We start from the raw sequence: 26,101 nt of genomic DNA, 5'->3' as shown, positions 1-26,101 counted from the left end.
GAAAACGGAAGACTAACGTAACAGGAAAGTCATTTTTCTCAGAAGCCCTCAAAAATCTTGTCTGCAGCAGCAAAATTATCATGTCCGATTGATTGATTGATTGATTGATTGATTGATTGATTGATTGATCGATCCTCTTTCTTACCATAAGCGAAGAAACCGCTCTGCCTTCTACCTGGTCCTTCTTTCGTACAGACGGCCCGACAAGCATTTTGCCGTCTGTTCGCATTTCTGACGGAGCGAAGACATATTCAATTCGAGATCGCTCAGAGGTGTCGCGTTCCTGCGAGTCACAATACTTTCTCGGTCTCTCCGGCGCAACTCGCGGGCGCAACTCGGTGGAGATGCGAAGGAGGCGCGGGAGGCGGCACAGGAGAGGGCCCGAGGGAGAGTTGCATCCCGAGCATCAGCCAGGCGGCCGCAGCGGTGCGGGACGCCCGAGAGGGGCCCGACCGTCACCCCGACCGGCCGCATCTTCCCCCTGACGTCACCGCCACCCTCTCTCCCAGATGAGCGCTTTCCCCCCTCTCTCTCTCTCCCGTGGGTCCCACGCCGGCGCGCGCGCGCGCGCGTACGTTGCTCGAGCGAGAAACTCCGCGGCCGCCGCCGGTCCCGCCAGTTACGATCCTGTGCTCCGCGCGCTCGGCAGCAGTCCGACGTACGCCTGCTTCTTGCCCCGGCGTCTCCGCCGCATCCCGGAGCACGGACTCGCACGCGTGCTTCCGTCGCGGTTTTGTTGTTTTGTTTTTCTGTACCTGGATTACGGCCCAAGCCTCCTGCCACTTCCTCTGCGCCGGTGAGTTTGCACTCTTTTGCTTGGCAAGACTTACCGCGAGGACTGTCATCGAAAATGTTGAACGCTGACAATGATCGAAGTACGCTCTCGCACTCATGAGCCTGCTTCGTTCTGAAAACACCCATTTATATCAGACATTGCACGTCTCCGGCTTCCGCTTCGCGTCGACGGGTGTTTGCTAGAGCCCTCGGTCTCGGAATGCGCGTTGTCATTTTACCGTGTTCGCTAGCTGTCATTCAGCAGCAGCATACTTGCGTTATATTAAAGGGCTTATCTGTGACACGTTTGCGGGCGTTACATACAAACTGTAATCCATACTGAACAAATACATATGCCTCGTAACGTCCAACAACAATGACGCCATCTCATACGTGGGAGAATGTGGGTTTTTTATATGGAATCTCATGTGTTCATATTCCCTAGATTATCGGGTTTAGGGGTTATGAGCTTTTTGGATGGGAAAATTTTTAATCGAAAGAAAATATTTAATTAAAGGTACCACTTCAGCGTCGTGTCCGCGCATGGCAATTGATTGCTGTTATCTTAATTTCATTTCTTTTCATTGCATTTTTTTTAATCGAAGTTTGAGCACCGGAAGAATGTACCAAATGGCTTCGTAAAGCTTCAAACGGAGGTTTTAAACTGTTAATCTGCATTGTACTCCACTAATTCAGACAACTCGTGACAAGCTATAGTGAGGTTACGTTGAGTTACCTTGAATGGAAGGAAGTGGTGGTAATCTTGCAGCGTAAACGTCGATGCGCGGCCTCGCTTGGCAGCGTTCACCCTCTCTGTAATAATTACCCGACGAAGCAACCATGTCTTAGCTGCTGCGTAATATGCTCGGGGTGCGACGCGTAAAGAATTTTAGCCTGACTAACACCGTACTGAGGGAGTATAATAATCCAAAGTTGTATCTGCGGGTATCCACAATGTTCTGTTCCAATTTAAATACTTCCTAAATACGATGAGACGGAACAGAATAGGGTTGATGCAGTGTTTGTCGATGTTTTCAATGATAGACGCAGCAAACAAAGGTCTCCATTTTCCACTTCAAGGTTACTTACGTGGAGTTTATTTCATGGACTAAAGATTTTCCCGACGGTTTGGCGCTATTTCCACTTGTCACGTTTATTTATTTATTTATTTATTTATTTATTTATTTATTTATTTATTTATTTATTTATTTATTTATTTATTTATTTATTACCCTCAGGGCCAAAGGCATTAAAGAGGGGAGTGGGTTGCAGCAAATGAGAAAAGAAACAAATGTAAGCAGTTAGAACATTTAGGTACCAAGGCTTCTGATTATACAGGTTTAGCTAGGGTAAACAACGTCGTGATAAACTGGTCGCAAACTAAGATAGTAAAGCGGTAAATACAAAATCACTTAGGTTACAACCATGCAGTAAACAACAACAACAAAAAAAAAGCTTCAATTACACAATGTTAGCTAGAGCTACTCGAAACCTTTGGTTACCGTAAATAGATACGACTTCACCAATAAGATGGTTCCATACCGTGGATGACCGCAGAAAAAATGACTGCAAAAAAGTTTTAGTGTGACATGATTCAATACCAACTTTATAACGGTGGTCCATTCGAGGCGATACGTATTGTGGCTGAAAAATGAAATCGTTGCGGAGTGTTGAATGATGGTATAATTTATCAAAAAGAACTAAACATGCGATTTTACAACGAGAAGAAATTCGGGTAAGTGAAAGGTTGGTTTTCATGGCAGACACACTTGCAGTTCTGTTGTAATTACGTAAGATGAAACGAACGGAATTATTTTGCACTCCTTTGCTAGAGGTATACGCGAAAAAAGGTTTTCGCGTCACGTCGCAATATTACTCGTGGCATCGAACCATGGAAATATCATGGTTACGCGCTAGTGGGACACATCTGTAGTCACGCGGTAATAACGGGAACTTCGTAGTCTCATGCTTATCACTCAAGGAGCCAATAGTTGAGTCAGCTTGTAAGCCTTGGGATGACCCTATGTTTTTAAAGCGAAGCTTTCTTTGCCCGAGGTTATTCTAGGATTGCATAGTATGCCAAGATGTTCGTTGTTTTCGACGCCCACAGCTGTTTTAGAATAGCCGATGTCTGCACTAAGACGCAACAGAAATGAGTTAAAGTTCGTGTGGCGAGGTTGCCACACTAAATCACATGTTATGGGAGTGTCGGGACCTAACAAACAAGTCGGGCAGTGCCGACCCCTCCGTCTCTTCCACCGCCAGCCTCCGGTCACGCTGGATGACCGCAATGCTCAGCTCTGACCTGACAGCACAACTCTGGGCCGTCCAGTGAGCCGAGGAAGCCGCTTCGAGACAAGGTCTCGGAACCGCGTCCGCGGCGGGTGCCCAGACCCACTAAAAAGACGCCGGACTCAAATCTTGTTGATTTGAAATAAAAGTTTACGCTCTAACAGAAGAGATGAGGAGAGATAGAGAAGTGATAAGGAAAAAGGCAGGGAGGTTAGCCAGGCTAAGCATGGCTCACTACCCTGCAATGGGGAAGGGGGTAGACCAGAGGAAGGAGAGAAGTCCCCAGTATACTCGCACACACACGTAACGAAATGTTCGTCGTTCAGTTCCCCACGAGCGCTCATAAAGGCTGGTTCATTTCAAGAAGCGCAGCAGCGCTTTTGTGGCTTTCCACGTGGCAGTCGCACTGGGTAGTGGTCTAAAAACGCTTCCCATTTAATTTTCCTAAAACTGTGCGAACGGCAAGCCTCTTATAAAGTTTTAGAGCCTCCGTCCAGAGACGGCCTTTCCACGTTTGTCTCGACGTTTGTTTCTACAAATGTGCTTGTCAGGACATTCTGAAGTCGATGCGTTAAGTAGAAGTGGATGCCTTCAGTCGAAGTCGGTGCTCTGAAGTTGAACTAGGCCGCTACCAATGCTTACACTTATGACTAAATATTACAGGTGCTCCGGTCAAGAATAACCCTGTCCGTATATATATATATATATATATATATATATATATATATATATATATATATATATATATATATATATATATATATATATATATATATATATATATATATATATATATATATATATATATATATATATATATATATATATATATATATATATATATATACATATATAGGCAAGTCGTACTCGTGTAGCTTTATCCTCTGCCATGTCATATAGTGGCAAGAGCGGATGACATGGCTCACAAATGAACTCACGCAAAGCAAGCCTGCATTCAAATGCATGGTCAGACAACTAAAATCACACCCTGTTTCTTAGACATGATCGCCATTGTTTATTATGCGTTAGGAAATTACGAATTTTGCTGCTCGATGTCTTCAGTGGTGCATGTGTGACAGTGCCCGACTGATCGCTTTCGCGCCCGGACCTGGGTGCACTGGAACAAGCAGCAAAGGGGAAACCATTCGGTCTCGTGTGCTGGCGAAGAGAGACACGCTTGCTATTAACAACCAGACAATGCCAGGCGTGGGTGGGAGGATGGTGCGCTTGCCAGGCTGACAGTTGAAGATGCATCTCACGTCCGGCGACCAGCTCACACACGCCCAGGATGCGCGACCAATGTATACACCGAAGGTATGCCGCTACTTACAGACACCTAAGCGTGCGGCGAGACTTAGACAAGGAGTATAAGACGTAAAATTTGGTCATTGTCTCGCAGGTGGTCTTCTTCTTCTTCTTCTTGTCAAGCAAAAAATGAGTTGACATGCTACTAATAGTTATAATCGCGAGTAGCTACCAAAAGCTCTTGTACAAACAGCTCCAGCGCAATATCCGAGCCCCGGTGTTAAATACAGCGTCACGGAATAGCTGAGCTGTCACTTTATAGTGCCACATTGGAAGATACTTGGAATAGAAGCATAGCATGCATGCACTACGAACAGTAAGCTGTACAAAACAAATAAAGCACATTGTACACGTCTAGATTTGCGATGGCACGAATAATAATTCAGACATGGTCATGCCACTGAAGCAGTGGCACGTTATACGCTGTTCCTTGAACCTAGCGCGTTTTCATGCGACTAGTCTTCTCGCGTCACTGAAAGTCTATAATTGACGTCATATTTAAAGCGAACGTACTGTACTGTAAACTTGCTGCTATAGCAACAGCGTGAAGCCACCCTTGGGGCTCCTTCGTTCTTTGTTCTGTAATCGGTCTCCAGCCTACACCAGGCAAATCAATTACTTCGTTCATTAAGAGCTCTCACCACCGAGATTACTTTGAGCACATTCCAAGTGGTGCCGCCTAATGTACACATTAATTAAAAAAAAAGCTTCTGACATCGCAACCTCTACGCCACGCAAAGTTTCTCATAGATATCGTTGTTTTTTTTTAGATGCTTGCTCATCGATTACAGTCAATATGTATAATTCGCCTATGTCTTTGTCAGCATACTAGTCAGTTACATATGAAACTTACGGCACATTTCTCCCCGCCTTTCCTGTCTTTTATCTCTCTCTCTCTCTACAGAACATTTGGCTCTTTGCCTCCTCGCACTGCTCGATGTTTTCCTTTCTTCTTTCTTTTCTTTATGTTCTTTTTTACCGTCGTATACTGAAATAATGCCTGAGGCATTCCGCCACCGATCAAGAAGGGTGAACTCGATTACCTTGCGCAGAGGTAATACCAGTGCATTTAAATGTCCAACCTGTCGCAAAAAGTCGAAAGGCCAGCGTTTTCGTCTCTGCAGCGTGTCAACTACTGTATACGTGCGACTTACAGCCGCCGGCCTTCGTTGTAAGCGTGACTGATGGCCCGCGTGTGTGCACACGTAAGCCAGCGAGCGCAGCGCAACCACCCTTCTACGGTGTTGATTTTGCTGCCACATTTATCTAAGTCGCGAAGGCGGTGACCTTTATACAAAAACAAAACGAAAAACACTCGTGCATGCTGAATGTTATTACTGTTCTCGTTATTTTCTTTAGTGAAAAAGAACGTACTGCTACTCTCGAACTGGGCCCGCATTCACAAAAAGCTCTTGCGCTGGAATGGTTTGTAAGAGAAAATTTCATCCAATCGTGAGGCTGGACATATTAGAGAAGGCTACCTACCAATGGCGCACTTACGAATGAAAAAAGTCCGTGAATTCGGCCCATGGGACTGAATTCAAGAAGCTTTGCATTCGTAAGTGCTCTTTGCAGTGGCGTAGCTAGGTCGTCTGGCACCCGGGGCCCTTAGCTCTTCTGTCACCTCCCCCCCCCCCCCCTCGGGTGTAGTCGAGGAAGGCGAGGATATCGACAAGTTTCAGGTGTCTTCAGACGTATATGACACCCCCCCCCCCCCTCCTCCTGGCCCCGTGCACCCGGGGCCCACGGCCCCCCGGCCCCCCTCTGTTGCTACGCCACTGGCTCTTTGCCATTGGCCATTCGCCTTCACTGATAATATGTCTAACATCAGAATTCGTCGGAATTTCTTCTTACGAAAAATTCTAGAGTAGTGCATTGTTATAAATACGGGCAATGGGCTCGCATTCGCAAAGTCCCCCCCCCCCTCCCTTCACCCTGAGACACGGCGTCTGATATTGCAGTCGTTACTTCCTTTTCTAAGCGACCCAAAAAATGGTCAGCAATATTTGAACCGGCCCCCTCATTTGTCCCCCTCCCCGCACGGATGAATTCCCTTCATCAGGGTGGAAACATTTTATTATTATTTTAACAAATGTTTTAACAACACAAAATGCCCTTACGCTGCAATCGTTCGTAAGAGAAAATTCCAGGCAATCCTGAAGCTTGACATCATATTAGCGAACGCAACCGACCAATAGCCCAGAGCACTTACGAAAGAAAAGCTTCGTGAATTCAGCCTCCGTCTCTTTATACGCGAGCCATCTTGTATTGATTATCGAGACGAAAGACAGCTTCTCCTCTACATTTTGTCGACTCTGTTGTTCTTCCGCATGGCTGCCTCACCATGAGAATAGCGCTGCCTGGCGTGCTTCCTCCACCCCCCCCCCCCCTCGTCCCCATCTCTATTTTACCTCCCATTTTGTTCGTATACTTCTGCCGTGAAAATTTTTACTCATCGAAGGTCTATTAAGATTCTGGCTACCATTTCGATTGCTGGAGTGGGTGGCTTTTCTTAGTTTCGTTTCTCTCTAGCTTGACGAGTGATAGTCTCTTCTACACAATTCGAGTATGGTGCATCTTTATGGCGAGAACTCAGCTCCTTGCTTCTTTCCGCTTAACACAAGCTAATTCACGACTCTATGAATGCTCTAACAGGATATGAAGCACCGTTGAGTTCTTTTATGACTGTCGCAAGCTCGCCGCGTCGTACAAGCATATGCTTGTTTTCTTCGCTTTCAAATGGCCAGGGCATTCACCTCTGACGCCACCTTATTACTCAGAAGAGCGGTGGAAGTCTATGCAGCCTTCTTGCTCATGATACTGAAGGCTCATGCACTGTGAAATACGCCCCATGGCAAAACGTCGTTTCCTCAGCGAGCAGCAACCAGGAGGAAATTACTTCTCTGACGCCGTGCGTGCGTCAATGATCCTGTTACGCATAACGCGTGCCCGCTCTAGTTTCCTCGGCGCCGCCAACCGCACAGAGTGCGTGCGTGCGTTTGCACAAACAATGCTTAGATTATGCGCAGATGTTTGGTGCCGTTGTTTAAGGAGCCGTCGGGCACGTTTCGTTATTTTCTCCAGTCTCGGTCCCAGTCGCACCGCATTTTTAAGAAGAACGCCGCAGCGTCTCTCTGTGGAAGCGAAATTCGTTTCTGAGTGACAACTGGACGTTTGAGCTCTTTGTTCATGTAGCTACGACGAGAATTAATTTGGCCACCTCCGGCTCTGTGTACTGAATCTTAGGAAGGCTGGCTACGATGATTGATGTTTCTTAAAAGTCCCAGGCCAGGACAATGGCCATAAGAGACACCCTATTGGAGGGCTTTGAATTATCTCACGTTCTTTAACGTTTACACAAAGTTCGGTACGTGAGCCTTTCTTTTATTTTTTTCATTACGCCCTTTGGAATGCGACTACCACGGCCGGGAACCGAGCCCTCGACATCGTGCTCAGTGACAGAGAATGAGAGACGCAATGACTACGCGGCACCAAGCATTCGGAACAGCAACGTGGCTGTGTTTGCCTTCAAAATGAGAAAGTACTATTTTTTTTCTGAAATTGTCTGCGCCTATCACGAAAATCTTAAGGGCACATATTCTGACTGTTCTCTTAATTTCGGTTACTCCTTTTTTTTTTTTTACTTTCGAAAAATTGCTTTATAGCAAGACTACTTCAAGGGATGGACATTACTTGAATGACAAGTAACAATATGCCGTAAACTAAATTTATAATTATTTACACGTTGTAAATTGCATGCACAATCGAAGCCACTTAATCTTCCAATTAAGGTGAGCTCGCTTAATGTAAATCTCAAAACTGTAGCGCCCTTTTCAGACATTCTTGCATCGAGAACTTTCAACGAGAGTCGTTGGCCTTCTATGTAATTTTGTTCTGGGGGCGTAAGGAAGAGTTTCTGATAAAAAAAAAGGAATAGCAACACCGATGGCATTTCACCGCGATTTTGGGAACAGATGCGTGCAAATGGCAACTGTAGTCTCAATATTGTAAACAGACAAGCCTTAGGTATCGACTGGCTTTCATTCTGCAATTGCAGCACGTATGCTAAGTTAGTCGTACACTTAAGTGGCGAAATTATTTTCTTATTTAGAAATTTCGTTCTGATTCAGCATAGCAGGTAATGTCCACATTTTCATGTAATCCAATTGAATAGCCGTAACAGCTCTATTTGACTCATGCGTGTGAATGCGTCAGTGGTCGCGCGTGTTTGTGTGCATGTGTGTTCGAAAAACAAAAAGACTAGCGAAGAGGGACGGCGTACATATTGAGCTCCCTTAGGTAAGTACCTCTTTCTGAGTCGGTGCATGGAGAGTTTAATCTCTGAAATTATTTGCTCTCTTCTAATTCTCGTTTCCCTTTCAATTCCTGTCAGTATAGCAGCACTGTATACAGTATTCATAAGGGCGGTGCGCCTTTCAACAACAGACCTTTCCTTGTATCGCTGTCTGAATTGTGAGGGAGGCAGTACCCCGGAGTGAAGGTCAGTCACTTTCGATGCAGCAGGCTCAGCTTAAATGGAATTCCAAGGTCACACAAACTCTGTCCCGTTCCAAAGAAGCTTCGCTTAAGCGAAGTAGGCGGTTTTGTTTACAAAGCACAAAGTGCTGATAACGTAATTTAGGTGAAGAAAGAGACTCTGACGGTGGTTATAAAGCACCCTAAAGCTTTCCTACCGCTGTGGTGCGTCGAAGTTAAACGTTGCAAATACGAAGTTCTCGAGCTATGCTCTGGTGGAAGTTCGTGATCGTATATGGCCGGTACGACCTTTCTTGCACCTGTGTAGTGGTGCACACATGATTTTTGCCCTGCAGGGTTTTCACTTGGCGAAGTTTGGATTCCCTGGCTCCCCAAGACACACGGTCTAACCTGCTCCTTGCCTCCGTAATTCTTTCTTTCCATTTCGTCGTTCTTAAATAAGCTTCATTTCATCATCTCAACAAAAACGAGGTGGTCGCGGTTATCATATCACTGACGTGCCGCTTCTTACTCCTCTCATCTTTCAAATAGCGCCTCACTGTTATTGAGTGTTTCTTTAAGTTCCTTAACGTAGCCAGAAAGCTGCAATTACATACACCACTAATATGGATAACGACGGCTATTCCTTCTTTTCTTATACCATTATTGAGACAACAACAGGTCCATTTTTCACTTTGCTGCGAGAAAACGTTCCGTTTTAATTATGAGGCACGTCGTAGTGGAGGACTACGTATTAATTTTGACCACCGGGGGTTCTTTAATGTGCGCCTACATCTAAGTGCACGAGCGTATGTTTTTTGCATTTCGTCCGCATCGAAATGCGGACACCGCGACCGGGATCAAATCCCCCAACCTCGTGCTCAGCAGCGCAACACCATAGCTACTGAGCTACCCCGGTGGGTATATGCGAAGAACCATGCCATTGCAGTAAGCGAATAATGGATTCCCGATCGCTTCGAGCCAAAGTTTCCTTAAGCGGACTTGTTCTCGCCTGACGAAGACAAATCCCTTTGTCGAAACGGTAGTTCCAGGCTTATGCTTCCCTTGTGCACGCACTGTTAATCAGTTCAAGTCTCCACGTTCCCGCGACCCCTTAGTTCTGTTCGCATGTCACGGCAACGTAAAGAAAGCGGACCACACAGTCGTTTCGCTTATGTGTATGTGCTGTTTATACGGGTCTTTGTAATTACGATCCAGTGTTTATCCTTCTCTATGCGTATACTTGCGACGTTGCGGGCAAGCAGTCGGCGTAGCTTCACCGATGCTGCGCTTTACGCGCTGATAATTCCAATAAGCAACACTTTACTGTACAAGGGAATGGGTAAATTCAAGGCGAGTAAAACTTAACGATTCTTTTCGCCCGATTCTATCACATTAATTAAGCACTCCGGACCGGCTGAACCCGATTATATAACGCAGGTGGAACACGGGCCGGAGGGACGACGAAACGCCAACAGGAATGGCATTAGGAAAACAAAAACCAAAAAAAAGTCGTTACACAGTTCTTCTACGTTACGCAGTTCTGATCCATGCTTATAGCATGTTTAATTTCGAGTGGCTATATGCCACCCGAGCTCAACTTCCTGAAAAGCAATATGAATTTAAACCATCGGTTGTGCTCGTGTACTGCTCATTTCGCTCGAGGGATTACGCACGGCTGGAGCAGCTGCCCTTTGAGCGATCACCGAGGCGGGCCCCTGGTTGCCCCTGCACGAGCCACACGATGGGTGGACTACGTGACAGAACTGCTGAGGCGCACAGCTCACAGCGCGCGCACAATCTATACGTGGCGCGCGTTTCTACGCCGCGCGCGCGCAACAAAAGGTTGCCCCGGCGAGTCGAAATTAGCCGTGGCGTCGGTGCGCGGCCCTTTCCAGTTTCGAAGCAAGTGTGAATGCGAAGCGCCCTGATAGCAGCACTCACCTCCTAATCGGGGATTCACTGATACAGCCTGCACGTCAGTAATGTAAACACGGGCGAAGCTTCTCCCCGTGTTCGCGATTCGCGCGTACGTGCGACCGTGCCGTCCGCGGGAAAAATGCTGCGCATAAGCGAGTACTGCGGTTGTAATGGAAATCGACAAATGCTTAAAGGAGCAGTGTACATTAGGAAGGATAAGTTTCACCAAATCGAGAAAAATGTAACTTTGTTATCGCCAATAAGTTCACAAACCCGCACGAACATAGAAAAAAAGAAAAAACACTCGAGCGCTAATTTTTTGCCTAATAGCGATTATTTAATGCGTTCAGTGCGTATGCGAGGAAGTATTAATTTATCATTCTTGTCATTGCAGCCACTGGCGACATCACTGTGTCAGTACCACGGTCAGTACTGAAATCTGTTTTGAATGGTTTAAGTGGTAACTCTGGTGGTTGATGCCATACTATAGGGAAAAATAAGACGGTGTCTCCCGCGCGATAAATGCAGCGAGCCTGAAGCCCCAAGAAAGTCCCGCTCGCGTGTCTTATCAGACTACTACTCAGGAACAAAAAGGGTGTTTTTAAGTTGTTTCTATTTACAAAAAGTCTGTTTTTACGCTTTCAGATAAAGAGAAGGAGCAACTGTCAAGAGCCACAGGATGTCAATCAATCTTTCGCAAAATGTCTAATAGCTCTTACTCCTCATCTCTCTTTGGAAGTGCTCGCGTTGAATCTCCTGACCCCTTTCCCCATCTCGGCCAAGACAAAGGAGTCGGCAACTACCTATCCTTTGGACTCTTTCCAAACTCCTGCCATCCTTCCCCCAGCCGACATGGATGATGTTTCCTTCGGGGCACTAATGGAGCCACGGACGACCCTTACTCCCTCCCAAGCCTCCTCACTATATGGATATAGTTTGGGAAAAGCGAGAAGAGATGAAATGATCCTGGACCTGCCGACAGGCAAAGCATGCCATTAAGGGTGGAGTAGAGACATCAACTTTTATGCTCTTACAGACGGTCAGGTCTGATACATGCATACTGCGGCGAGCACACCGCCTTATCTGTACAGGTGGATGTACAGGATGTACAGATGAAGATGCAAAGAATAGAGGATAGGACACACACAGCGCTGACTTATAATTGTAAGTCAGCGCTGTCAACGTTTTAAGTCAGCTCCTCTATTAAGCCGTCCGGTGTACGTCTTTAGCGCGGTTTTTAAACATTCTAAACGTCCGTAAATGCTGCTGCATATAGCATTCACTAACCGTGTCCATAAATTGGAGACAAGTTACATTATTAACAATTCAACAATTACCAACGAGTCCGACTATAAATATATGGCGTCCACTTTACTGACATCTTAATGTGGAATAAGCACGTCGAATTTACGGTGAAAAGGGCGGATAAATGTTATGTTTTATACGGAGGCATTTTAAGCAGGCTTCACAAACTGTAAAACAAACACTTTACTTTTTGTATGTAAGATCAATTCCAGATTATGCTTGTGTAATGTGGGAATCTCATCAGCAGTATCTTGTCAATAGACTGTAAAAAGTGCAAAATCAAGTAGGTAGATTTGTAAGTAATGACTATAACTCATTTGCAAGTATTTCCGAAATAAAAAGAAGATTGGGATGGGAACCTTTAACAATAAGAAGACAGAAACTTCGGCTTAAGTTTTTTCGTAATATTTATTACAATAAGAATGCCATTAATCCATGCGAATACGTCTCAGAACCGACGTAGGTCTCGCTTCGTCGGGATAATTCACGAAAAATATTAGAATAGCCGTTCAAAACTTTTGGCAGTTCTTTCTTCGTAAGAACAATACACAATACAAGAACGGAACCGGCTCCGGGATGATATCGTGAACCAAACTAATAACGAATTCTTCTTCTGTTCCTTGTGATAACGTCGACAGAAATGGAATTATTCTCCCGAAGTGTCCTTATTATTTAGAATGTGCGTTTCTATTATTTTTTGTATATTCTGTACAATTTCGCATGATATGCGCGCTTTTGTTCGTTTTTATTATATATATTTTACAACAATGTATTGTTATTTCTGGTATGTTGAGATTCATGTCCCTCGTCCCCTCCACGCAATGTTTTGTGGTGATGTAGGTAAACTGCAAATACAAATAAATAAATAATGCCTCAAGACTAACACGTACAAGGTTTCATATACCTTACGCCAAGCTTAATTGTAAAATTGCAATTATGTATAGGGTAAAAGTGTTGAAAATCAGCGGGCGCTTCTGTTTTGACGCACACCTGCGACTTGCCCTTGTCATATTTGGACGCTAAATATAGCAAGCTATGTCAGTGGTCAATACCGGAAGCCGTCCAGGGCCTATGTTTGCAGACGCGCCAAATGATCTATAGCTTGACGTCTGCTTTCTGCGAAACCAGCCGTGCGACAGGAGTAGGCGCCCCCAAGATTCTTTTAATGTGTCCCTCAACGCCAAACGAAACCAAATTAGACGGAAAACAGAGCAACGAAGAAACCATCTTCTTCGCTAAGAACTAGAAACGCATAATTGCTCACTAACCAGATGAGTTGCGCGAAAATTTACACAAATGGCCGTTTAAATGGAGATTCCACAATCCGAGGCGGCATCATAGTGAATCGGCAGCAACTGGGAGTTAGCTCACCCTGATGTAAAACACCATTGAGAGTTATTGACAGCGTAACGTACGCCATTTCACAGAAACGTGGGGATTCGCGTGCTATTTGATTCGCGTTGCATGCATTATTAGTCAGTCCGTTCGTTGCCGCGTGTTGCCGTAAGAGTCCTTCACGCCGCCTTTACTACACGGTTTTTATCGCCGGTCCGTCCATCGTCAAACGACGAGTCGGTTTCACAAGATTGCTTTCAGAAGCGCAAAAGCGAAGGAAACCTATTCTTGCTCGTACATATTTCGCGGCAGTCACGAGGATCTCTTGCGTAACTCAAGATCCGGATTCACGACCAAGCACTGCTGTGCCGAACGTTTACAGCCGGCTATTTATACTGAAAGGAAACACTAAAACCTTCGAGACATGCGACGTGTAGCGTGTTTTCCTCGTGAATTTCACATCGTTCAGCCTACATCGAAGAAGAAAGTACCTGAAGAAATAAGACTCACGAGATTTATATATTAAATAGCATAGCGTAAAAGTGCGTGGATAGCGGCAGATTGTTCTTATCGTTGTCATCATGGAACGACATTAAATCCCATCACCGATCAGGAAAGATAATCGATGTATTCCTTTTTTTTTTCTCATATGAAGCTACCCTCACTCACCGCTAGACTAGTTGATTTCTTCGTTGTTGTTCGCTCATTAGTTTTTACCCAAACGTGAAAGCAAAGCCCGATGGCAGGCCTTATTCGAGTGTTCTCGAGACTTTTCTTCCTTTGTATTGGTTCAGGATGAAAGATGGTTGTTTTGCGTGATATCATCCTCAGGGTGCTCATGTCAGGTGGGATAACGTTACTGCGCGCACACACGCAGCTTACACCTGTTGTGTTACCATATAGCGAGCAGTTAAAGGCATCAGCATACTTTGCGATTTTCTTTCTCGCAATAAGTTCATGGAGCATGATAGAAAAGTCCCATGGAAGCGTAGTTTAACACAGGCTTTGTCCTTTATTTTCTGGTTGCTGATTTTGAATAATGCTGTTTCGAGGACCAACTGGGGCGAACTATTTCTTGTAAAACTAATGCAGTATAAGTCGATAGGAATGCCTTCTTGCACTGTATTGCGTCGCAGCTTTGACGTACGCTCGGTAGAAGCGATTTCAAGGTAGAGGCCACGAAAAAAAAAAGAAAAAAAAGACGAGCAACGTCAGTATAGCCTCTTGCACTCCTCAACTACAGTGACATTCTTCGTGACACGTTATGCATCCGTGGTAGTTTCCTAGGCTTAAGCATATAATCTGCAGAGCGAATAAATTTGGTTCTTTCGTTTGTTCCGCGATTAATATTGCGTTTTTTTTTTTCGAGGATAGTAATCAATCATCGGAGAACACGAACTACAAAGCGTTTACTGCCGCGGCAAACGGGGGTTAGCTTTAAAAGCTATAAGCCAGGCTGTCACCGCGAGGCGAATAAATTACCTACGCTCGCGGTCGAACCGAATCGCGAGGCCAGTTTACCGTTATGACCCGCCGCGCTTCACACGCTAGAGGGGCGAGCGACAGGCGAGGGGCGCCGTTGATTCATCGCGCATACAGATCCACCCGGGTCCCAGAAGTGGGCGCAGACCAGCGCCAAGTGTTCACGGGAGGCGCACAGACGCGGAAAAAAAATTTGCGCAACGCTTCGCAGTGCGCGTTGTCGCGCACGTACGCGTCGCGTGGCCGGCACCGAGCCGCGGTCTCCTTCTGCGAAGGCAGCCGCGAGCCAAAAGGTGCAAGCGGCGAAGGTGCCAGAGGAGTCGTCGACTGTGCCTGCCCGCCATCGTTCGGCGAACTCTAATTTTAGAGGAACGGCAGGCCGCCCGAAAAACAGCCGCTCAGCGAAAGTGCAGCTCCCAGATGCGCACTTGTCTGAGCCGCCGCTGGCGGCGGCCGGAGCTGTTGTGCAGGCGCGCGCCTGGCCACGCGGCCGTTCCTTCGACCCGGGGTGCACCGGCTCGCGGCAGGCAATCGCGGTCGCTCGGCCTGCGAAGCCACTCGCTCCAAGTTCAGGCGGCCAGCCCGCGACCGAGGTTTCGCTCAGCCGCCCGCGAGCTGTTGTGCGTTGCGCGAGACGTGGCTCCTGTACAGCGTCGCCCACGAGAACGGGGCACCGTGCAGCGGTCCGGGCACGAGAGCTGGCGTTAGCCAATTAGGTCACGCATTCAAGCGGTTTCCTCGTGCATCTTTTACCGCGCGTTCTTTCATTGGCCGGGCTCTATTTACACTGCGCTTCTGCGTGGCTTTTGCGAATAACAGGATATATACGGAGCAAAACAAGTTACACAAATGACAGAACTGTGTGTTAAACCAGCCGGCAACTGTCCTGACAGTGTTTAGGCGCTAATCATGAATATGCCGAGGAACACGGGTTAGAGTGCGCGGGTGAGTGGCTGAATCGCACGCGCAGAAAAATAAAATAAAAATAATAATAAAAAAACTGAAAAAGACAGAAAAAGAAAAATTTAACATAATCTCAAATGTTCTTGGCATTTTTACGGAAAGCGGCCTGCAAAGTACGCTACTTACTGATTAAATACTTAAGTGAAATTAAGTGCTCGCATTTTTTAGAATTCCTGCCAGGGGAGGGGGGGGGAGCGCTAGAGAACAGCGCTAATGAAATCACACGAGCCTGCTTGCTTTCTCAATGTCCAAGCCTTAAAGAAAATGAAAAGAAGAGAGAGAGAGAGAAAGAGAGAGAGATTCTTAGTTACAAGGCAGAAAGGTATGCGAAGACATGAAGTTGGCGTGGACAATGTAATGGTTATTTTCACGAATCCATTCCTTTCCACGCTTCGTCAGTATGTCCGAGCGGCGCTCCGCCTACGTTATCATTGGGATCGGTGGGTGATAAAAAAGAAATGGAATATCGCAAAAGAAATCCTTACGTCACATATCGGCCCTGGAATCGTATGCAGTAAAACATTTCCCCATTTTGATTTTATTAAACTCTTCTAACGTCAAATTGACATAACCGTCGACGCCAGCATCGGGTGGCGCTCGTTGTTTGAACTGCCCAATCCAACGCCGTCCTCGTTTATGAAATATCACTTCTGTTTGCTTTGAAAGCAAATAGCATTGCTTTACTTGACAGGTTCTTCTTATCTAATTGGCCGACAAGAGTGCGACGAGCGCGCAGAAGTGGAGAAGGTTCCGGTGGGTCCGAGTTAGTGCAGTGAAAGTAGGTAACCGATGAGGAGGGCTGTGCCGGCGCCTGCGATTGGTCCGTTTCCCCTTGCTTAGCTTGCCGTGACAGGTCAAAAATCGCGGCGGCATGCGATGGCAGGTTAAAAATGGAGTTAAAACGAATCCTCAGCGAAGGAGAGTTGGCGGAGCGATGTGGTATGCCTACCGAATGGGCTCGACAACTTTACAAAACCGCGCAAAATTCTTATTACTCGCAGAGAAATCCATTCTCCATGGCAGCTCCGAGCAGCCTGTGGCAAAGCGATCGGCGGGCAGCCATCTTTATGCCTTTCGGAAAAGGGTAGTCTCGGACTATCCCGAACAATAATTCAGTTTTGTTCGACATAATATATATAGAGAGAAGTGGTTCTTGTGGGGAAGGAGGAAAGGCTACCACTATCTTCTGCAACCCATGCGGGAGCACGGCTCAGCGCCAGCAGGGTGGCGGAGATGGGATAATAATAAATCTCTTGTGCGTACACGTCACTTTGACGTGGTCAATTGTCGCTGTTTCGTGTCGTCGCGTGACAGTCAAGCGAAGTGGGCGCAGCCAGAAAGATTTTGACCATAGCGAAGGGCTAGTGACGAAAAACAATATTATCATTCTTTTTTTTCGGCCTAATCATGCATAATCAGCGTGTAAACGTCAGATGGAGGTTTTTGCGGTTTCCGTGACGTCGCGTGGTAGACCGGTGATGTCTTTTTTGCCAATCGTGGAGGGCTAGTGGTAGAAATGCAATAGAAGCAGATTGGAATATATTTGAGTTATAGCGCCCCTGCTCTATTTCCTCGCGGAGTGACCAAGGCACAACGGCATCGGTTCATTTAACCGAGTCATTCGAAAGAGGCCTTGCCATAACCACTTACGCAGATCTTTTCCCGTGCCGCGGCTGCAACAATCGTAATTATCCCGTATTTCGGGCGATAAGTGTGTGTCCGGCAATGTCGACCACCAAATTTATTAATCGAACGGATAACCGAATAAGACGTACTCGTATTCGTAATTCCAGATATTCCACGTACCGCTACCTTTCGTAGCTTTTTTATCGCGTCCACCCTATGGCGTTGGCGCTGAAGATTAACCTCGTCAGAGTTATGCGTGACGCTGCACTGGCTCTTTGATCCTGTGCTCGCAAGTGACCCGAAAAGTGGCGCCCGGCAACAGGGCGAGCACGCGATGCGCGATGTCGACACGGAAAGGTCCCGGTTCACCGCTGTGACGCTGATCGAACGGCTGGCCCTCGGCGAAGAGAATAAAAAAAAAAGCGATACGTCGGCGCACGCTCCTTTCGCGAAGGCCCGCTGCCGGTAACCGATATAAATCCCAACGCCGCCGCCCACGTGTATACTACACAAGGCGAAGCGCCATCGTGCCGATATTCGCCGCCTCATCGCTATTCGCGTTGCCTGCCCGGTATTCCCTGAGAGCCTTGTTTTCTGGAACAATCCATTTCGAAACCTTCCAGCGTAGAGACGAACCAATGCTGCCGTCAAGAGCGGCGTCGCATAGGTAAATCGCGCTCGCATCTCGGGGAGATTACCGACATATGGAAGAGCCTAATGTTTGTTCCGTTGGTCTCGTGTGTGAACGAGGTTTTAGGGATACGGCTATGACAAGCACGAAGAATATTGCGACAGGTAGCACTCAATAAGTCTAGCTCGTAGAAGGTTTGTATTAACTTGGACAATACAAAGTGTAGAAATTACGGTGCGTGGATGCTTTCTTTTTTTTTTTTCTCTCTCGACAACACAGTTTGTTCGACAGTTGAACCAGTGAGTTGAGCATTCGCATCGTGAGGTGCGGGCAGCTATACAGGATACACCATTTATAGCGCCAACTATTTACTCTCTTGTATGTTCATTGAAAGACTGTTACCAAAGCCCTCTGCTGCCTCTGCAGAGGCAGCAGAGGGCTTTGGTAACAGTGGTTATGTACAAGTGGGCGCTGTACACAATTCATGAGGACATGAAGTGAAGGCGAAGGCTTTTGACACTGCCAGAGCTAGGAATGAGTACATCTCTTGTTAACTGACTTGTGTCATAGCTCTCGATAAGAATTCTCGAAGAAGCGAGATAGGTGAACATTTCTTTCTTTCTTTCTTTCTTTCTTTCTTTCTTTCTTTCTTTCTTTCTTTCTTTCTTTCTTTCTTTCTTTCTTTCTTTCTTTCTTTCTTTCTTTCTTTCTTTCTTTCTTTCTTTCTTTCTTTCTATTGTTAATCAGAAACATTGTGAACAGTACGGCCAAATGAACGCTTTGTACTACATGATCAACCGGGATTCAGGCTCACAGCGTGGCGTTTCAGCAAACAAGAAATAGTGCCCAATGTCCATCTCTCAGGCTAAAGAATATTTTTTTTCAAATAACCGACAGTAGGTGTTTGTTTATAGAGGTAGAAAACAAAACGAGCTAAAATATATCAGCGGAGTATGACGAGCAGAGGTGGATTCAGGAAAATACCGATGCGCCCAATGCGCCGATCAATCATGCGTGAGATAGCAAATCACGCGAACATGACGCGACGGAGATAAGGCAAGGCGAACCGAATCAACGTCCCCGCCCAGCATCCGCAGCAAATATATATGAAACAACGGTACGAAGAGCAGCGCCTAAAACAGGCTGCGCACGCGAAGGAAATTCAGCCGGCGATCGGCAATGGCATATTGCACGGAGCTTGCTTGTGCCGTTAGCAAAGCCTGCTGATAGTGTTGCGATTGACATGACCGCCATTCCATCGTTTGGTCAGTTCACTCGAACAATAGCACGTGTTTATCTTTTTCTTCTTTTGTGCAGGAGGTCACGTCCCTATGACCACAATACGCAACTCTCGACTGAGATAAGGTGAGTACTTCCACGCTTTATAATTGTCTTCTTTTTTTCTTCTTCTTTTTTCGTTTTTAATGGATGAGCGCGCATGTTTGTCTAGGACACCGACAGTTACCTAACGTTACTTGACGATGTTCTTGCTCAAGAAAAGCCGCGTTAAAGGCTCAGTGTCTACAGCACAAATGGAGCGCGAACTATTAGCGACTCTCTTTTCGCAACAAAGACATTAGCGAGCGTGGTTGGCGCTCCCACAAATAAGGCTCGCTCGTGGTTGGCGGCGGAGCAAACAAAGGCTGCAAAGACAGACGGGACGAGGCCGCGAAGAAGACGACGACGACGACGCACATGTTTGCGTAAGGTCGCCGTTGCTCCTCGAGTCGTTCTCGGCCTCCAGCGCGCAGCCCGTTGAGAGACGCGGAGCACACGCGATCGCTGAACCGCCGTTGCGCGTCTCAATCGATGTCTCGCGCCACAATGGCCCGTCGTCGGGCCGTCATTCCGTCAGCGAAAACTTTAATTACTCCGTCGTGGCCGGTGATTGACACGAGGTCACGCACGCACACACAAGCTCACGAGCGAGCGTCGGATTGGGCGTTGCCTTTGTTTCTAAGCCCCAGCCTGCTCCAGTGGTGAGGCAGCGACAGCGGAACCCCTGTCTCGCTATGGATGATCAATTTGTAATGCGTCTGCCCGACCAAGACGGAACGTTTTTACCAAGGAAAGCGGGGGGGGGGGAGGAGGGGGGGGCACCGTACGAAATAAGAAAATCGCTTTTTTTTCCCTTTCCTTCTTTCACACCACAAAACGACGCCAGTTTGGCTTCGTAACACTCTGCACTTTCATTGCTCTTTCTATAGCTTTACAGAAGTTTCTGACTGAAAAATATTTTTGCCTCTGGCGCGTTTGAAGAGCGAACCAAACGTCAAACATGGAGCACGCTGCTTAATGGTAGAAATTAAGCTATGCCTGAATCCTGAGAATTAGTCTGCGAAAAAGTTGCACAGGGTGGGCTCTTCTATAGAAAGCAGGAGTTCAGTGCTCGGTTGTGCCGACTCAAGCTGCATTACTGGTGGGTAACAATTTCAGCTGCATCATACGACTACATACATACATACATACATACATACATACATACATACATACATACATACATACATACATACATACATACATACATACATACATACATACATACATACATACATACATACATACATACATACATACATACATACATACATACATACATACATACATACATACATACATACATACATACATACATACATACATACATACATACATACATACATACATACATACATATATACATACACGATAATGTTTAAAATGGGCTTTATTAACCTTGCTAGGAGACCCAAATTAAGGGATATCCGCAACAGGCTGTCTCACCACATAGGCAACGACCCAATAGGCTTTAACGTATCACTTTTACAAGTAAGCCGCTTACGTTTGGGAGTCGCATTCACAAATGCTTATGCATTTCTGATTGGAATGGCTGATAGCGCCAAGTGCAACGCCTGCGGTGTCGAGGAAACCATAGAACACCTACTGTGCTACTGCCCATCTTATGAAAACGAAAGGCAAGACCTCTGCACAGCTCTCAATCAGCTGGATGGGAAGCCGTTCACCTTGAAGAAGATCTTGGGACCATGGCCTCGCATATCGCAGCTACAAAAGGCCACAAAAGCGCTGCTGCGATATTTGAAAGCGACCGGATTGAGTGAGCGCCTGTGATTCGGACTGAGTGACCGACTGATATCTCCAGTGGACTTTCTCTTCTTTTCATCTTTCTGTCCCCCTTTCCCTTTCCCCAGTGTAGGGTAGCCAACCGGGCTCAGTCCTGGTTAACCTCCCTACCTTCCTTTTATCATTTTCTCTCTCTCTCTCTCTTTACAAGTAACTCTAATTGGACTCGAAGAACTAACGGATGTTGCAAGCTATAATACAGCTATAAACACGGATTTGCATGGTTCAAATGCGTGGAAAAGATCGTGTTCAAATTTCGAGTACTTGACCAAATCGAATCAGGTATTTTGAAAAATTATAACGTCATTATGTCACGTAAAAAATAAGTACTTTGGGAAAAGATATGAACCGCCTCCATGGCAACGTGTCTCGCAGGTTTGCAGGATTCTTAGCCATCCGACTCATCGACACATGTGCATGTACTCTGAAAGCAACCGCCAAGTGCTCAGGTCACTGGCATTGTTGCTTTACACCCAGTTTCGTTCGATCCCCCTATACGGCACCATTTGAACGCGTGGAAAGTTTAAGCATCGTGCGCTTGCGCTCAGGTGGGGCACCGTCCAGATTTGCGTCAAGTGCCATCCGAGAGAGAACGTTTTTCCCTCGTGCTCGCACCGGCAACTTAAGCGCGCCTTTTAAGCGGCTCCCGCCAACGTCGAAACGCCTCGGCGCCGGCGGGTCGAGGCACGCTCTCACGGCCTGCTATGACAGATTTGACAGAGACACTCTCGAACAGCGTAAACAACAAGAAAAAAAAACAACGTAAAACAAAACATCAACGTTGTCCCGCGAGCGCGTCTTTCGCGGTACGCACCAAATCGCACTCAGCGTCCAGGCGTTCTGAGGACCAGCGCTGGGAGCCTGGCCGTCTGCCAAGAAACTGGCCTCCCCCTCGCCGCGCGGCGACGAGTCACGAGCGCGCCTCGCGTTTCCAGCGCCACTTTATTTTCTCCAGCAGTCCACCTCCAGTCTGACACGAGAGGAAGCAACGGTCTCAACCTGGAGAAAGAAGCGCGCCTCTGGAAGCGGCGATGTGCGCACCTGCGAGACATGCAGCCTGCGATGCCGCGTTAACGATGCCCCAAGCTGGCCAGCTTCGACGCGGCTTTCTGCAGTCAGCTGATACGCATGCCGCGAGCCCCTACCGCTGCCGCCGTCTGCACGATCAACGGGCCCATCACGCCCGTTTCGTCACGTCGCGTCGCGGTTGCGTGAGCTCGCGCGTCACTGCGGCAACGCGCCGCAGAGGCGCGCCAAAGGTTTCGCCGCTCGTATCGCGCGCGCCGACGAGAGGGAAAACGGGGGGGAATCACGCGTGCGACGGGCGAAATTAGATGGGCGGCCGTGAAGGGCCGCAGCCCGAGCGATCGAAATCCCATGACAGTGGGGCTCCATTGTGGGACGAAACGCACACAGCGGCACGCCAAGGGCAACGGGTTATTGGCGTGAGCAACGCCTTCGCCATCTCAGGTGTAGCTGCGCCGGCACCTTTTCGTGCGGCGCTCCGTGCTCCGGTCGGGGATAGTTTCGTCGGGAAATGGCGCGCGCCGCCGACATTTATAGCGGCGGTGAGGCGCCGCGCGCGGAATCGTCCGCCTAATCGCGTCGCCTGTCGGACGGCGCTCAACCACCTCCTCGTGAGCCTTCATTCGCCACAATATGTTTCCCTTTCTCGCCTTTGTTCCTGTCCTTTCTAACACTTTTTTATTGTTTCTGTAATGCTCACTTAGACCTTGCTTTCGCCTAACTCTTGATTCCTGCGAAACATCTACCTTACAAAATTACCTCGTCCATGGCAGTTCGTAATGTCACTTCTTTCTTTTGCCCATAATAGCGTCGTAAGAACATTTCTTTAATGCACGCATTTTTCTTGTCGAGAAAAAAAAATATCGCTTGTCGCACGAGACTTCCCCATACCGCGCAAACAAAAACTGGTTGTTGTGAGTGAGTGTCATTGCTGTTCTCTGGCCCTGTAATCGATGAGCGCATGAGGTATACGAAGGGCTTCCAGTCACGACGAGTTCGTCTTCTACTTGCGTCAATCACAGGGTATATATGAAGCCACGTATGAAACGCACTTCACACTTGGGAGTACCCAGCACTGGTGGAACGGGCGGAAACGGCTCGATAATTTCCGTCGCTCTGGCCACTGGCATTCCCACGCAGTTTATGTCCTGGGAAGGAAACGGGCCTACGTCTGCGAGCGTCCTCCCGCACGTGTGCCGGCGCGCGGCCGTTGCTTGGCCCGTTTATTATTTCGGCCCTTCCCAGACGACTGTGGCTTTCGAGCGCCATGTAAGCAGCGCCCAATGGTGTAAACAAACCCCGCATGTCGCGGCTTCGGTCGCGCCGTCTGGAGTCTCGCTAAGCGGCTCCAGGGGGAAGGCAGGATTTCGTGCTCGCGTTTTACTTTGAAGGTTTTTGAAAGCGGCGTTGCAAATAAATGACACAAACGTTAAAATGCGCTCGACTTGCTTTCTCTTAAGCGGATATGACGTTGGTAAGAAGGCAGAACAGGAAATTGAGAACGACTGAGCTCTGCCGAAAAATATTGACGTTGAAACGTTCGCGCAGGCTTAGATGTATTAATATTTTTACGACGAGCGTGTATATAGGCATCGATTATGGCCACAGTACTTTGGTGTCGTATGTAATGTACTGAGCCGCCGAAGGCAGACAATAGAAGTACGAGGTCTGCCAGGATCAGGCGCTGAGCAAGCTATTTTAAGCAACAACCACATGGAACGTTTTCTAGACGTATTTAGTATTTCAGAGGCGGCTTCGCCAGCTTTTGGGGCGTTTAATTCATGCGACGCGATAAGTAGGCTCCGACCACGGCCGAAATGCGTACTGTGCCCTGACCGGTAAGCCGACAGAGCAAATTTTCGTCGAGAAAAGACGGCGGCTATCGCGCAAAGTAATATGGACACGCCGAAGCAGGCGACATCCGGAAGTACGGTTCTTACGGTTGCTCTCTCTAGGATCTCTCGGTGAAGCCGGAGTATCGCACCGTGCCTCCGTCTTTGAAATTTCATAATGCCATCCGTCCAGCTCTCTCTCTCCCTCCTCCCCCCCCCCCCTCCCCCGACAAAATTTCCTGCTATACACCCCTGCATCGCTCGTGCATTACAGGCTCCGAAGCCGCTGTTTTTGGCTCCCGAGCGCGCGAACCGCACTTCCACCGACCAAGCGCCAAAGAATAATAAGAACAGCCTCACGCTTAGATTCCCGTTAAGCTTTAAACAACACAGGCATGGTGTAATTGAGTTAGAGCTGAGGTTCTCAATACGCTGTTTCTTGTAGCGTGCTGTCGTTCTCGGGCTGGAAGACAACGGACGCAGTGCAGGACGTGTTATTACTATACCTGTGGCTACAAGTGAAGCTAACACCAGAGGTCTGATTTCCGGCTGCGGTTATGTTGGCATTGCGATAAGAACAATAAACAAAAACTTTCACGTGAAGTGCCTAAGAGAAAAGTATTTGCTTCAAAATTTATTATATAGTCCTTTTTTTTTAAAGGCGGTTGCGGCAGATAGCACATTGCAATTATAATTCTTAAACAGGATTACGAAGAGGCGGACATTATTTCCACGAGAAATCAAGATGCGCAATCAACTAACTGACAAAACTACGCTAATTCAGTTTTTAACTAATTACTTTGCCACGTATAATGCAATTCACGATTTGTAGCTCGCAATTGCAAATAATATTGACTTGTAACGAATTCTAAGGAGGACATCGGTTTCGAGAGACGCGCTATCGAACTTGACGCAAAAATACACTGTCGTTCCACTTACTTTCTTGCGATAACGTCCTTTTAAGCATTGAAGCATAGCAGTAACATGAATCCCAATGTATTTCGTCGCGCACTTTGGCAATGAATGCCTCGAAACTGATGTCATCCTGGGAATTCGTTCCAAATGGATACCGCCTTATGAACTCACCGGCTACAGATCATAAATTATAATATGTGCCTAATGTAGTTACTTAAAAACTTAATTAGTACAATTGTGTTAACTGATCGCTGATTAAATTTATTTTCTCATTCCCGTAATGCCCACCTCTGATTAAACTATAGTTCAAACATTAGAATTGCCCTATCTGCCATTGGTGATTTTAAAATTCGCTATTGTTAAAGAAAAAAAAAACCGGCATAGACCAAGTAAGTTCCGAAAGTAAGTTTTGTCATATTTTTGAAAGAGAAGATGGTACACCAGGTGAAACAGACAATCGCCATAAGGATACACCCGTTGCTGGTTCAACGACGGAAGGAGTGTCAGCGGAGGAGGAATGACGCATGCGCAGAGCGCCGAAGAAGAGAGAGTAACAGCAGACCGATGTGCCAGAGGTTATTCGAGTGCAAATCACGATGACAGACAGACGTGTGCTGACAACGTGGTCGCCATTAGAAGTGCGTGCTCTTATCCGGTATAAATGGGCAGGTGGGACTAGTGCGTGTATCATCCGTGAACGCCTACAGATCGCGTATGGGGAAGAGGTCGTGTCTCAGGCCTTGCACCGCAGGGCACCGAGTTTTACCAGAGTGGTTTCTTCAAACTGATTGCACGCTACGACAAATGCCTCAATGACGGTGGCGACTATGTGGGAAAATATGACAAGGTGTATAGTTTACGATGCCATAGTGTACCTTTCTTTTTTGGCAGTAAAGTTTCCGTGAGAAAATAAATGACCAAACTTACTTTCGGAACGTCCCTCGTACATTGAATGCCGCAGAGAGACTAGACGGCATTTCGTCAAATACTTTTTTCTTCCACGCCCTCCAGTGTATGTGCCCGTCACCCCGGCCTGTACAGTTGCTTTCGTGCTCTAGAATCGGGCTTATGACGTCACTCGCGTCAAATACTTTTTCTT

At 47.1% G+C, this 26,101-nt stretch overlaps 1 protein-coding gene across 1 annotated transcript in view; it reads left to right on the top strand.

Annotated features, from left to right (window-relative positions):
- The first annotated feature begins 573 nt into the window (after window positions 1-573).
- Window positions 574-26,101, top strand: part of LOC135901276 (fibroblast growth factor receptor 4-like) — an 89,824-nt gene continuing 64,296 nt past the window's right edge. Inside the window, exons 1-2 of the mRNA XM_065431018.1 lie at window positions 574-796; window positions 19,427-19,474. The gene's annotated coding sequence lies outside the window, so the exon portion shown is untranslated. The remainder of the gene's footprint in view (window positions 797-19,426; window positions 19,475-26,101) is intronic.

This window comes from Dermacentor albipictus, chromosome 1 (assembly GCF_038994185.2).
Source record: "Dermacentor albipictus isolate Rhodes 1998 colony chromosome 1, USDA_Dalb.pri_finalv2, whole genome shotgun sequence".
Taxonomy (NCBI): domain Eukaryota; kingdom Metazoa; phylum Arthropoda; class Arachnida; order Ixodida; family Ixodidae; genus Dermacentor; species Dermacentor albipictus.
Note: the sequence above shows the minus strand (reverse complement) of the source record. Positions and strands in the feature narration are given on the sequence as shown.